This window comes from Pteropus medius, unplaced genomic scaffold (genome assembly GCF_902729225.1).
Source record: "Pteropus medius unplaced genomic scaffold, Ma_sr-lr_union100, whole genome shotgun sequence".
Classification (NCBI taxonomy): domain Eukaryota; kingdom Metazoa; phylum Chordata; class Mammalia; order Chiroptera; family Pteropodidae; genus Pteropus; species Pteropus medius.
Genome location: NW_024347732.1, coordinates 2,636,954 through 2,650,228, shown reverse-complemented (window position 1 = coordinate 2,650,228; position 13,275 = coordinate 2,636,954). Strand labels below are relative to the sequence as shown.

At 37.2% G+C, this 13,275-nt stretch overlaps 1 pseudogene; it reads left to right on the top strand.

The window, feature by feature from the left end:
* Positions 1-5,092: 5,092 nt before the first annotated feature.
* On the top strand, positions 5,093-5,209 carry LOC120614343 (uncharacterized; annotated as a pseudogene).
* Positions 5,210-13,275: the final 8,066 nt, after the last annotated feature.

Genomic DNA, 13,275 nt, shown 5'->3' with positions numbered 1-13,275 from the left:
AGTGATATTGGTTTTGCAACTCTGATGTAACAAAAACCACTGAACTGTACACTGTAAAATGTTGAATCTTATGGTGTATGAATTACGTCAATAAAGCTATTATATAAAAATCTATTATATAGCATTCAAATTATGTCTTATGTATTTCAATAAAGCTATTATATAAAAATCTATTATATAGCATTCAAATTATGTCTTACGTATTTCTCTTCCTACTAGAATCGGACTATGAACTCCCTTCATCCTTACACGTTGTAAGTACTCAAATGAACACAATAAATACTTTTGATCCAGTAATTAATTCATTGACATATATGAAAGAAGTTTAAGACTTTGACAGGCAGTTGGCAGAAAAGATTGGTGGCTGAGCAGAGGTATGGAGAAGGAAAAGCACCAAGTTTGAGCAGTCAGCAATTCCTGTCTGGCTAGGAGACACAGGAAAGGAAGCAGTCCAGATGTGGGTAAGTGTGGTACTACCTACTCTTTGTTCCATTTTTAATTGTTAAATATTGTTAATTGATGATGTTTTGCTAACTGAAAATATTTTCAGACAAAATGCTGATCCAAGCTCTCTCTCCCCTATGCTTATTCCTAACTCCTTAGTTTAGTCAAAAGCTACAAGGGAGGTTGCTCCATTCGAACAAAACAGGAGGAAAGCAGTTTCATCTTTGGCTACCACAACCAGCTATGCCCACTCTGGAAATCCTGCTTTAAAAGTCTGTGGTGATCAGCGTGCTTCATTCACACAACTGCTCTGCCCCACTTGCAAATAGTTCTAAAGCCAGAAACCTATTCACATATACCTTTGCAGTTTTTTATTCCTTCATTCATTCATTCAACAAATATTTATCAAGGACTTACTTTTTCCCAGGTATTGTGCCAGGCACTATATGACAGCAAATAAGTAAACTATGTACTCAATATATGTTGTAGTATCCAATGTCAAGTTGAAGCATATCTTTTGGACTATTAGTAGCAATGTTTTAGTAAGAGCTTAAAAACCAGGCTCTAGTGAATGTGTGAGAATACTATCTTGCATTTGAATATAATAGAACAAAGCAGTATTCAAGGATTTCACATGCAATATTTCATTGGATACTCAAATCTGTTAAAAAGAAAAAAGGTAAGGTATTATCTTCATCTTGTAGGTGAGACAAATGAGATTTGAGTAGGTTAAATGATTCCTTTAAGTTCATACAACTCATAAGCAGCCATTACTTCTAATTGGTTGGTTTTTCCTTTTCTGAGACTAGATTCTTAGGGGGCAACTGCCTCTGTCTGTTTGTAAATAATAAGGTAGCAAAGAACTTTTAGATTTGTTCTTTTTAAATATTTAATAAACCATCACTGTGCTTATCAATTTTATAAACAGGCAGCTGTTAGGAAGCAAAGTAATGAACCCAGCAGATGGAGACATTGAGAAAATATGTTTCCGTGAGACATGTAAGTGCACAGTTAATGAGAAAACAGAAATAAAATCTTTAGACTGTTAGTCTCTTGTCAGGTGTGCAGTTTCCTACTCAAAGTTCTCTCCTGGAGAGCTTTATCATTTACCTTAGCTATCATCCTTTATGGGAATGACTTCCAAATTCAATTCAACAAATATTATGAGAGTGACAAAGTACACTGAGAATAAAAACAAGAATGAGGCCCCACCCCAGCTTTCAGAGCCTCTAGTCTACATTGGGGGGCAAATAGTTAGAATTCAATGTGAATACATACTATAAAGGACAAGTGCTGTAATGATACGGAACATTTCTTAACAAAGTTAAGAAAAAATTATGTATAGGAAACCATTATTTATTCTTAAGTATAATTCTACATCTGAAATCTTTCAGAACTGCCAAGCTTTCCAGCTTCTTAAAGTAACATTTTTATTAAATACTCATTATGTGCTGGACATTATGCTAACTGCTGTATGGGTAGTTATGTCTCCTTTAATCCTCAACCCTATGATTTTTCTTCATTTTACAGATGAGTAATCTGACGCTCAAAGAGGTTAAGTGATCTGTTCCAAGTCCCACAACTACTCAGTGAATTTTACAAACTTCAGGTGATCCTAATGTGGTTCTCAAGACTTGTGCACATGCTTCTGAATCACCAAGAGGACACGTGAAAACATAGTTGTCTGGTCTCCATCCCCAGATTCTACATCTGAAATCTAAAATCTTTTAGAACTTCCAAGCTTTCCAGCTTCCTTAATGAAAATAACATTATGCTAACTGCAGTACAGGTAGTATATCTCATCTAATCCCCAGAACAACCCTGTGATTATTTTTCATTTTATAGATGAGGAATCCGAGGTTCAGAGAGGTTAAGTGACTTGTTCCAGGGCTCACAGCTGCTAAGTGGACAGAGCCAGTTGGGCTTCCATGTACATCCTCTTAATCAAGACCCTATAGGGCCTTTTTTCCTCTGAATGCAGCTATTCTTTGATCTTACTGAGATCTCAAAGACCTTGGCTTCCTTTTTCCCCTTCTCCTGGCCATCACCTTTCCTTCCATCACTCTCTGTCATCCAGCCATGCCAGACCACTCACAGTTACCCCTCTGATGTGTGGTGTGACACCTTTTTCCTTTGTACACATGGTTCCCACTGCCTAGATGAGCGAAATCAAAGAGCTACCAAACTCATTTTGAAATCTAGCAGAGTAAAAGATGAAAAGGAACCATTATAGTAGAGTGTATTTGAAAAGTTAATGTCACTCCCATAATGCTGAAAGAATTAAATTACAGAACTGGAAAATTCACAGTAGACTTTATACATGATAAGATCTTACTGGTAGAATGTGGAGAAACATACTGTCTTCAAGTAAAGTTGTAAGGTTTACATAATTTGTTTCTGTATTATAGGACAAAGATATACATAGTTAATACTTCAAGATATTTCCATATATGGCATTCTTAATGACAAAACAAAATTTCAAATATGTTTTTAATGCGATGTCTTTAATTCATACAGATGTATGTATATATGAGTGTGTACATATACATGTATATATACATATATTCTCTTATATGAAACCTGTGTTTATAAAGCAAATCCAGATCACAATATTATCAGTTTTCTAAACAACAAAAATAAAAATATGATACATATTAAAGATCTCATGCTCTATTGACTATGCTAGCTGGGCACCACATATAAGATACATATTAGATGCTGTTAAGTCAGCATTTAGAGAACACTTCTTTACTCTTAAATGTTTACAATAGTACATTTTTAAAGAAACACGATGAATTAAGTTTTCTATCTAAAGATTATAAAAAGAAACAAAGTACCTCTTAACAACTCAGTTCTGCCATATCTTAACATTTTGCCATATTTTATATAAAATTAGATATTTGAAAAATCATTGTTAATTTTTAAAGAATAGATTGGTTTATCAATTCTATTTTTTGTCTTTTATATAATTAATGACAAATAAATACTTTGGCTATGGACAAAAAATTTGAGAAACCACAAGCTTAGTTCATAAAATAAAAGGAAAATTTGAAGTAGCAAAATCATAGAAAGGAAATAATGATATAACTCAAACATTTTTTTAGTGACAAAAATGTTAATTTAAGCCACAAACTTATAAAATGTGCTAAAGAAGTGGAAGAGGGTAACTATAATAGCGTCAGAGTACCAACCTCAAGGTAGCTAAAGAAACCATGATGCTCTATATATACACAGGAGAGAAAGAAACCGGCGCTTATCAAATGATTACTAGAACAACAACAAAAAGCCACCATTTTATGTACTATTGCTGGGAGGGTAAGTAGTAGAACTTTTTTGGAGTACCTTTAGAAATATCAAAATTTTTGTGGCTACCGTTTGACCCAGCAGTTGTACTTTAAATATTTTTACCAAGCAAATGTTTAAATATGAATATTTAAAAAACGAAGCAGAGATTGTTCACATTTTTTTAAGAATAAAAAATTTAGAAACTATCCATATTTGATGAGGCATAGAAACAGTATAATTTCCAGTGTATTAACATAGCGATGGCCAAAATCTGTCAATAAAAGAAAAATACAGGTTATAAAAGATATATATGTATAATCCAATTGAAAAAGAAAAAAAGACTGGGAGGATGTAGATGAAATTTAATGGTGCTTCTCTTCAATGAGTAAGATACAAAGACTTCTTTTTTACATAAAACATTTCTAATTTTTTTTTTTACAGTGACTAAAATGGGAAAAATCAACAAAGATATTGTTGTTTTGGGAAAAATGGTCACTTGACCAAAGACCCTTAAAGGACTTTTCCAAACTTTCAAAAACTGTGTAATCCTCATATTATATTATATTACATAATCCCCATGTGTATTACATTACTTTTTTTTAAAGGTGGGATATGTTTTACAGTTTTGCTTATTTTATAATTAATGTTTTTCCCACCTTTATTGAGGTATGATCGACAAATAAAAATTGTATATATTTAAGATACACAATGTGATGTTTGATATGAATATACATTGTGAAAATACTACAGTCAAGCTAATTAACATACCCATCACCTCACATGATTACCATTGTGTGTATAAGTGTGTGGTGAGAACACTTGAGATCTACTCTCAGCAAATTTCAGGTATACAGTACATTATTATTAACTACAATCACTATGCTATATGTAAATTAGGCTTTTTGAACTTATAACTGAAAGTTTGTACCCTTTGATGAATATGATAATGTGGTTTTGATTCTAAAAACTTGACAAGAATAACCAGAAAGAACAAATTTTCAGATTAATACTGTTTTTGAATGTGGGTGCAACCCAACTCTGCTGCACATAGTCAAGTTTTCTCCACCCTGTCTACATAGGCATCACCACGCAAGGCAAAGGGCCAGTACACTTAACGAGTAAAAATAAATCAGCTCATTATCTCAACAGACTCTAAGAAAGCAGGAAATAATATTCACCATTTGAAAACTTAACATGAAGTAGGTTTTTTAACATAAAATATATATCTATATATAAAATATGGCAAAACATTGGGATGTGACAGGTGGGCTGAGGATGCACTGCTGTTCATTACATCGTCATACTTCTCAGTGTGCTTGAAAGATTTCATAATACAAAAGATTGGATGATTAAAAATGACATATACTACGGCCATGCCACCCTGAACACTCCCGATCCTGTCTGATCTCAGAAGCTAAGCAGGATTGGGCCTGGTTAGTACTTGGATGAAAGACCATCAAAAGACCAGGTGCTGTAGGCGTAAAAATAAATAAATAAATAAATAGATAGATAGATAGATAGATAGATAGATAGATAGATAAATACATATATACATATACATGTGCACATTTTTAAAATTGTATTTTCAAACCTTTCTTCTCAATAAGGAAAGCTTTTCCTAGACTGTCCTCTTGCTAAAGCTTTTTATCTTTTCTGCTCTTCCAAGCCATCACCTTAAAAAAAAATGCTATCTTTTCCTCCTCCTTTCTTGGTCTCTCTTTCAACTCAGCAATAATCTTCTACCTTTAGTTCTCACATATTGCTGAAACTTATTCTGGCAAAGGTCATCAATGAGAAGTTGCTAAATCCCTTCTTACATGATATTTCGCATATTGCATCACTGCCTTCTGTTTGGTTTCTAAGGGAACAGCCAATTGTGGTCCTCCTTCCACCTTTCCGGCTGGCCTACTTGATGACCTTTGCAGATTTCTCACCCTCTGAACACCCATGTCTCTCCACTTTCTCTAGTTAACTGCCATGGCTCCAGCTACACTTGTTGATAACTCCCAAATCTTGGTGAGAATTCAGTGCAGACCTCTCTTCCAAATGCTAATATCCTCTAGTTCAGAGGCTAGACTTCAGTCCTAATTCTACCACCTGCTGTAGGCAATTTATTAGCTTATCTATTCTTTATCTCATCTGGAAATAGGAGTACCTGTCTAAAAGAGTCAAGAAATAAGATTTATAATGTACTTATCACAGTATCTGTCATATTTGATCAGTAAGTGTTAGCTTATTGACACCTCTACTCTGCTGTTCCAGATATATGAATTCCATATATCCCAAACTAAACTCATTATTATTTTCTCTACCTGTAAACCCACTCATCTTTCAAAACTCCCTTGTGGGTCATGCTGGTTAGAATCCTGCATCACGCTGGACTTTTCTCCTTCCCTGTCACCCCTCACATTCAGTGTATCACAATGCTCTGCAGATTCTTGGTCCTTAAAAATCTTGTGCCCAGCAACTCCTCTCTATCTCTGCTTCCTCTTGCCCTTCTCCCTACCAGTTGCTCATCTCAACTACTCCAATAACCTCTGAACCAGTGTCACTGATTCTACAGTTGCTCTCTTAAATCCATTCTCCACTTCCCTGCAGAGACCTTGCTAAAACGCTACTCTGTATCATCCTGTCTCTTCACCCTACAGTGCTTCTGAGTTAACAGGGAAACTGAGGGAAGGGGAGCACTCTACCCAGTGGTACAGTTTGGTGGCTTCTTGCTGAGCTCTCCACCTGAAAGGCAGTTTTATTAGTTCTACACAGTTCCATTTAAAGCAATTCAGGTCTTTGTGTTTAACTGCACACTCCGTCAGTCTCTTTGAAACTGCAAATATTCCAGGGAGGATTAATAGAGTAAACTCATGATACTTTGTTGTGCAGAGTTTGAGAAAGAAAGCCATTGTATATATGGGACTCCCAAATAAGGCTCCTTTGTGGAGGGCAGAAGTTTTTGTCTAGCGATGTGAAAAGAATATTTCCTTTCCTGATTGGATTTTCTGTTCTAAATATATTGGGTCTTAGGGCAAAGGTGGCTCTGCGGCTGCATACTAGAATAGGTGTTGGATGCCCACTCAGTGTCAACTACCAGATCCTAGGCACTTTAACCACATCTTCCAATAACCCTGAACCAACTCATTTAAGGAAACCCAGGCTTGGAACAATGTTCTGCTTTTAGAAGCAAATGATTTGTGAATCATAAAGAACCATGATTCCTTGGTGTGGGGTTTTAAAACAAATACTCTTCTCTTTCAGTCTTCTTCCCACTTCCTCCAGGCTAGTGGTTCTCAAACTGTGGTCCCCAGACCAGCAATATCAATATCAACTTAGAAACTTGTTAGAAATGCAGATTTTCAGGCCCCACCCACCGTTGGCCATGGATAGAGAGGGAAGGAAGGAAGGATGATGGATGAGAGACTGGGAGAAAAAAGAGGCCAAGGTCTGAAGATTTCAGTAAGATAGAAAACAATTGCATTAGAAGGAAAAGAAACACTATAGAGTCTTGATTAAGAGGATGTGCATGGAAGCCCAACTGGCTCTGTCCACTTAGCAGCTGTGAGCCCTGGAACAAGTCACTTAACCTCTCTGAACCTCGGATTCCTCATCTATAAAATGAAAAATAATCACAGGGTTGTTCTGGGGATTAGATGAGATATACTACCTGTACTGCAGTTAGCATAATGTTATTTTCATTAAGGAAGCTGGAAAGCTTGGAAGTTCTAAAAGATTTTAGATTTCAGATGTAGAATCTGGGGATGGAGCCCAGACAACTGTTTTCACGTGTCCTCTTGGTGATTCAGAAGCATGTGCACAAGTCTTGAGAACCACATTAGAATCACTTGAAGTTTGTAAAGTTCCCTTCGCAGACTGCACTGCAGACCTATTAAACCAGAATCTCTAGTGCTGGAGACAGCCCGGGCCTTGGTGTTTTTAGAGCTCTCCAGGTGATTTCAGTATGCAGCCTAGCTAGAGGGTCACTGCCTAGGTTCACTAATATAATTTAAGGGCTATCATTTTATTAAGCACTTATGTGCCAAGCATTGAGCTTCTGATTTACATTTACAATATTATGTTCACAATAGCTCTAGGTCTTTAATATTATTCCTAATTTAAATAAATTAATATTGAGGTTTAAGATGAAGCCCACGGGCACCAAGTTAGCAGATCCAAGATTAAAATTCAGGATTTTCTGACTCAAAATCAGGGCCATTGCTCCCTGCCCACTGCCAGTTAAAAAAGCATTCTTAGAGCTATCATTAGTGTGTGAGCAAGTATGGTCAGTGGCGAGGCCAGATGAGAGACTTTGGAGTAGGTGGTGGCTCAGCAGCTACTAAAAAGAACTTACAAAGCTCGGGTTTAGGACTCAGACAAACTAAGCTTTAATGCTAGTTCTGCCCAAGGTGCTATTTTGTGACTTAACTTCCCTGAGCCTTAGTTTCCTCAGGTACAAAATGGAGATATTAATACTTTGTAGAATTGCTGTGAAAATTAAATGAGATAACACCCATGAAAGTGTCTGGCTTGTACTAAGAGCACAATAAACATTTGTATATCCTTCCCCAGAGATAAATTCCTCCTTCACTTTGACCCTAACCTGTTAGGGCTTTGGGGTAGGGGGTTATTGTTGCTATGGGAATCAGCGTTGGGAAGAGCAATTTCTCTTTCTTCAATGTTTTCCATTAGTTGAATCTATTTACATTTTTTGTTCTTCACTCAATCTCTAATGAGAACCAATTTGTCCTTCTTTCTGCTGCTGTTGGAATCACCCCACCCAAACCTTTGCCTGGATGCATGAAATGAATCGCCTCCCTTTTCTAGATTGACAGTCATTCTGCACAGGTCAGATATCTCCTCTCCTGATTAACTGCCCCCTTTCTGGTCCAACACAGGTTTTGCCTGCTATTAAGGCCTAAATGTAATTATAGTGTTGGCCAGCTTCGGGCTGATAGAACATGGTTTGATGATAACTTCCTGTCCCAAAGGAATACCCAGCCGCTTGGAAAGGCTCCAAGTGAAGTAACCTAATTTCTCATCCTCTGTAGAGATTGGCCAGTTTTTTCCCTAGCATTCCACCATTCCTGGTCAGAAAGGCTTGTTTCTCTGCACTCAGACAAAATTGAAAGGGACTTGAGAGGTGGGATTTTGAGTTCTTCTCTTTTGTTTTGTAGGTGAGGAAACAAACTGCTCTAGATCGAGTTGTGAGTTAGTGCTGGAGCCCAGACTGTTACTCAGGTGTTTCTACCTATAACAAAGTACTCCGGCATCATGGAGCTGTTTTATAGTGGAGAGTGCTCCGGACTAGAGTTGCAGTCTCTAGTAACTTTACAGCCACAACCATACTAGGTTTTAGTGACCATCTGGTTATTTTTTTGTTAGCATTTTTAAATGGTGTATTAATTAAAATGTCATTGTAGAACAATATAGCAAAAAGAAGAAAATAAAAATCAAGAGGAAGACAGAATGGGGATAGAGGAGAGAGAAGCAGCTAAAATTAAGTGATAGATGAAGAGAAGGAAAATGGCAAAGAAAGACTGAGGCTTGGAATGGGTGAGCATCTTGTACCAGCCTTGTTGGTCAGAGGGCCACACTCAGCTTCTGGTTCTGTCACACAAATAGTTACTTAGAGAAAATCACCATTCCCACAATCAACCCTAATTGCCCTACCCCACAGATATAAGGCTCTGTTACTGTTCCCTCCTTTCCCTACCCTAACACTGTCCGCCATATGTAGCTGAGCCCATAAAGTCAGGGAAAACTCAAGATACATGTGGTAGAATAGCTGGCTCAGAAAAATAAAAATCCTGCAATGCTCAGTATAAAATTTAGGTATTCCTGGCTCTCAATGTATGGAACACTCTGGGAGTTTAATTATTCTGGAGAATCTATTTTTTTTGGTCTGATTTAATAATACCTTCTAGGGTCAAATTTGGATATACCCCATCTCTAACTCACTCAAAGGCACTGAGTCAAACTGGGGATTCCAAGAACAAAGCCTTATCTTTTTCCACTACACTTTGGGAAGGTAAACAATACACAGGCAGAAACCAAGACCCCCTAGACACACCCTGATTCATTCGTTTTTTTAAATTGACGTTTTATTGAGATAATTACAGATTCGTATGCAGTTGTAAGAACTTAAACAGAGAAATACCCAATTTCTTCCAATGGTAACATTTTACAGAACTATAGTACAGTATCATAACTAGGATGTTGACATTGATATAATTCATTATTTAGATTTTTTCTATTTTGTTTGTTCTAATTTGTATGTGTGTTTAGATCTACGCACTTTTTTCACCTGCGAAGGATGTATCCACCATAGCAGTGTAGATACTGAACAATGCCATTACCACAAAGATCCCTTGGGTTGTTTTATTATAACCACACCTACCTACCTCCTGTCCCACCTCCTTCCACCATACCCAACCTCTAGCAATCACTGTTGTTTCTAAAATTTTGTCATTTCAAAAATTTTACATAAATGGAATCAGTATGTAACCACTTGGGGTTGGCTTTTTACACTCTTTTTACAGCACAATGCCCTGGAGAGTCATCCAAGCTGTGGCATGTATCAATAGTTGGCTCCTCTTCATTTCTGAGTTCACTCACTTACTTACTCTGTGATTGTGAATAAGTCTTGGAAGTTTGTACTTTCTACCTGAAGGACCCTGGAACTTGTCTTAACAGTTTTAAGCCTCCATTTATTCATCTGCTTTTTTTTTAGTGGTGGGAAATTGATGAGAGCATAGTTTCTCCCAGATTTGATATAAAGATCAAATAAAGTAATAGACATAATGATGCACTGTGAACTGCAAAGTGTTATTCACATGTAAGATGGTATTACAATGGCCTCTTTGAGGAAAGCTCTTATTTTAAATTTTGTTTTTCCTGCTTCTTCCAGAATATCAAATTACTTCCATTTGGGGATTTTCTTCCAGCCAGCTGAACTCAAAGGGTATAGGGATTTAGCTTTCAGACCTCCCTCAGGGAATGCTCACCAGAGCAATGGGGAGGTGGGGGAGAATGGGGGAAAGAGGGAGAGAGACAGAGACAGAAAGAGGGAGAGATGGAAAGAAGAGGAGGAAGAGAGGGAGAGGGAAAGCAAGAAGCTTTCAGAGCTGTTTCAAGCATTCTCAAACCTGTCCTAATGGCAGAGTACCTAAACATTATATGCAATTTGCATAACAATGTCAAAATCGCTTAAAAAAAAAACCCTCCACTATCAAGTACAAAAAGCAATTTCAATGGCAGGAAAAATCCCTCTAATTCTAACCATGCAGTATCAAATCTCCATCATGAGTACATACATCCATGAAAAAGAGTAAGAAGTCTAAGTATGGTTACCTATTTTTGAGTTTTACATTTTGTGGTCTACTAAAATTCATCAGATGATAACTGGTAGCAAGCTCTAGTTTTTTCCTCTGAAGAAAAAATTTAGGAGAGATAACATGTGAAAGTTCTACCTATTAACCTTAAAAAAAAATTTTTTTAACCAGGAGAAAGTTATTGATTCTATTTTGGTGGGAACGTTCCTGTTCAGCTCACCTCTACTCTTATCAGTTAAATCAGAATTACCCAAGAAACTTTTTAAAAATATAGAGACCATTAGTAAAAATTATATTAAAAACTAATGACAATAAAAATAATAATTTACATATATATAGTAGTGCCCCCTTATCCATAGTTTAGCATTCCACAGTTTTGGTTACCTGCAGTCAACTGTAGTCTGAAAATATTAAAGGAAAAATTCCGGAAATGAACAACTCATAAATTTTAAGTTGCAGGCCGTTCTGAGTAGCATGATGAAATCTCATGCCCTCCCACTCCATCGTGCTCCATCATGAATCATCCCTTTGTCCAGTGCATGGTGCTGTTTGGGCTCCCTGCCCCTTAGTCACTTAGTAGCCCTCTTGGTTATCAGATCAACTGTTGAGGTATCACAATGTTTGTGTTCAAGTAACCCCCATTTTACAAAATTTATGGGATAAGATCCTTGATGGGATGCAGCACTAAAGTCACCCAGATGATCCCCAAAAGATTACAACCTCTTCAGCAAGACTTTGATGAGTTAAAAGAAAAAAACAACTTCCAATTGCAAGGCTCTTCCAAAAGGTTTTGGCAAAAAAAACTCCAACTATTGAGGATCCCCAGCCATTGACATTGATCCAACCATCAACGTTGTCATGGCTGGATGATCCAGGATCAATGGAAGCCTATGATCCTCCTTCTGATGGATTGTCAGAAGGTCAATAGATGCTTAACGTTATGTCACAAGAACTATGTTATTCATCTCGCTTTATTTCATCATGTAGGTGTGTTGTCATGTCACATCATCACAAGAAGGGTGAGTACAGTGCGATAAGATATTTTGAAAGAGACAACATTCACATAACTTTTATTACAGTATATTGTTATAGTTGTTCTATTTTATTATTCATTATTATTGTTAATCTCTTACTATGCCTAATTCAATTAAATTTTATCATAGGTATGTATGTATATATAGAGAAAAAACAGTATATACAGGTTTTGGTACTATCTGGTGTTTCAGTTATCCACCAGGGGTCTTTGAATGTATCTCCTGTGAATAAGGGACACTATTGTGTGTGTGTGTGTGTGTGTGTGTGTGTGTGTGTGTACACACACACATATATATTTCAATTTCCACACCTACTAATTCAGTAGATCTGGGAGAGGACCAGGAAACTTGTTTTATTTTCTGTTTTTAAGTTGTTCAGTGATACTGGCATTCAGCCAGGTTGGGAACCTCTTCTTGAGATTTGTCTTCAGTGCTCCCTGACGGAGTCTTTCTGATGTATCTGGGTATGCCTCTCTCCTGTATGATCTCTTCTCACAAAAGTTTTTCTTTTTATCAAAACCTGGTTTTCAGTGGGTTTTTAACCTCCTCACTTCCTGGAACTACCCTTGTCAAGGTCATCATCACTTCTCTTTCTCAATTTGTTCAGCAGCTCAGCAGCATTGGACATAGTGGCACACCCACTTGGCTTGAAATACTTCCAACTCTTCATTTCCACAAGTTGGGCAGTCTTACCACTCAGATTGTCCTTGGGCTCCTCTGCTGGCTCCACTCCCCTGCCTCCCTTTTCTAGGACCCATACCTGGAGCTCTGACTGGGCTCTTTTCGGCCAGGTCTATATGTTGTCCCTAGGTGATCCCATTTAGGCAGTTGGCTTTAAATACTATCCATATACTGATGGCGTTTATAGTTCCACCCCTGATCTTCCAGAGCTGCCTACTTGTTATCTCTATTGATATCTCATAGGGATCTCAAACTTAACATCTCCGAAATAGAACCCTTAATTCCCCCACCCCTAACATCACCAGCTGGTTCTATTGTCTTTCTCATTTCTTTGAAGAGCACCATCATTCCCTGGCTACTTCTCTAGTCCATGCCACCATTGTCTCTCATGGAAAGTATTACAGTTGCTCCCTAATTGGTCTCTCTGCTTCCATTCTTGCCTCCTTAGAATTGATGCTCCACTGAGCACTATTAAAAATGTAAATGAGGTCAGACCACTCTCCTGGTTA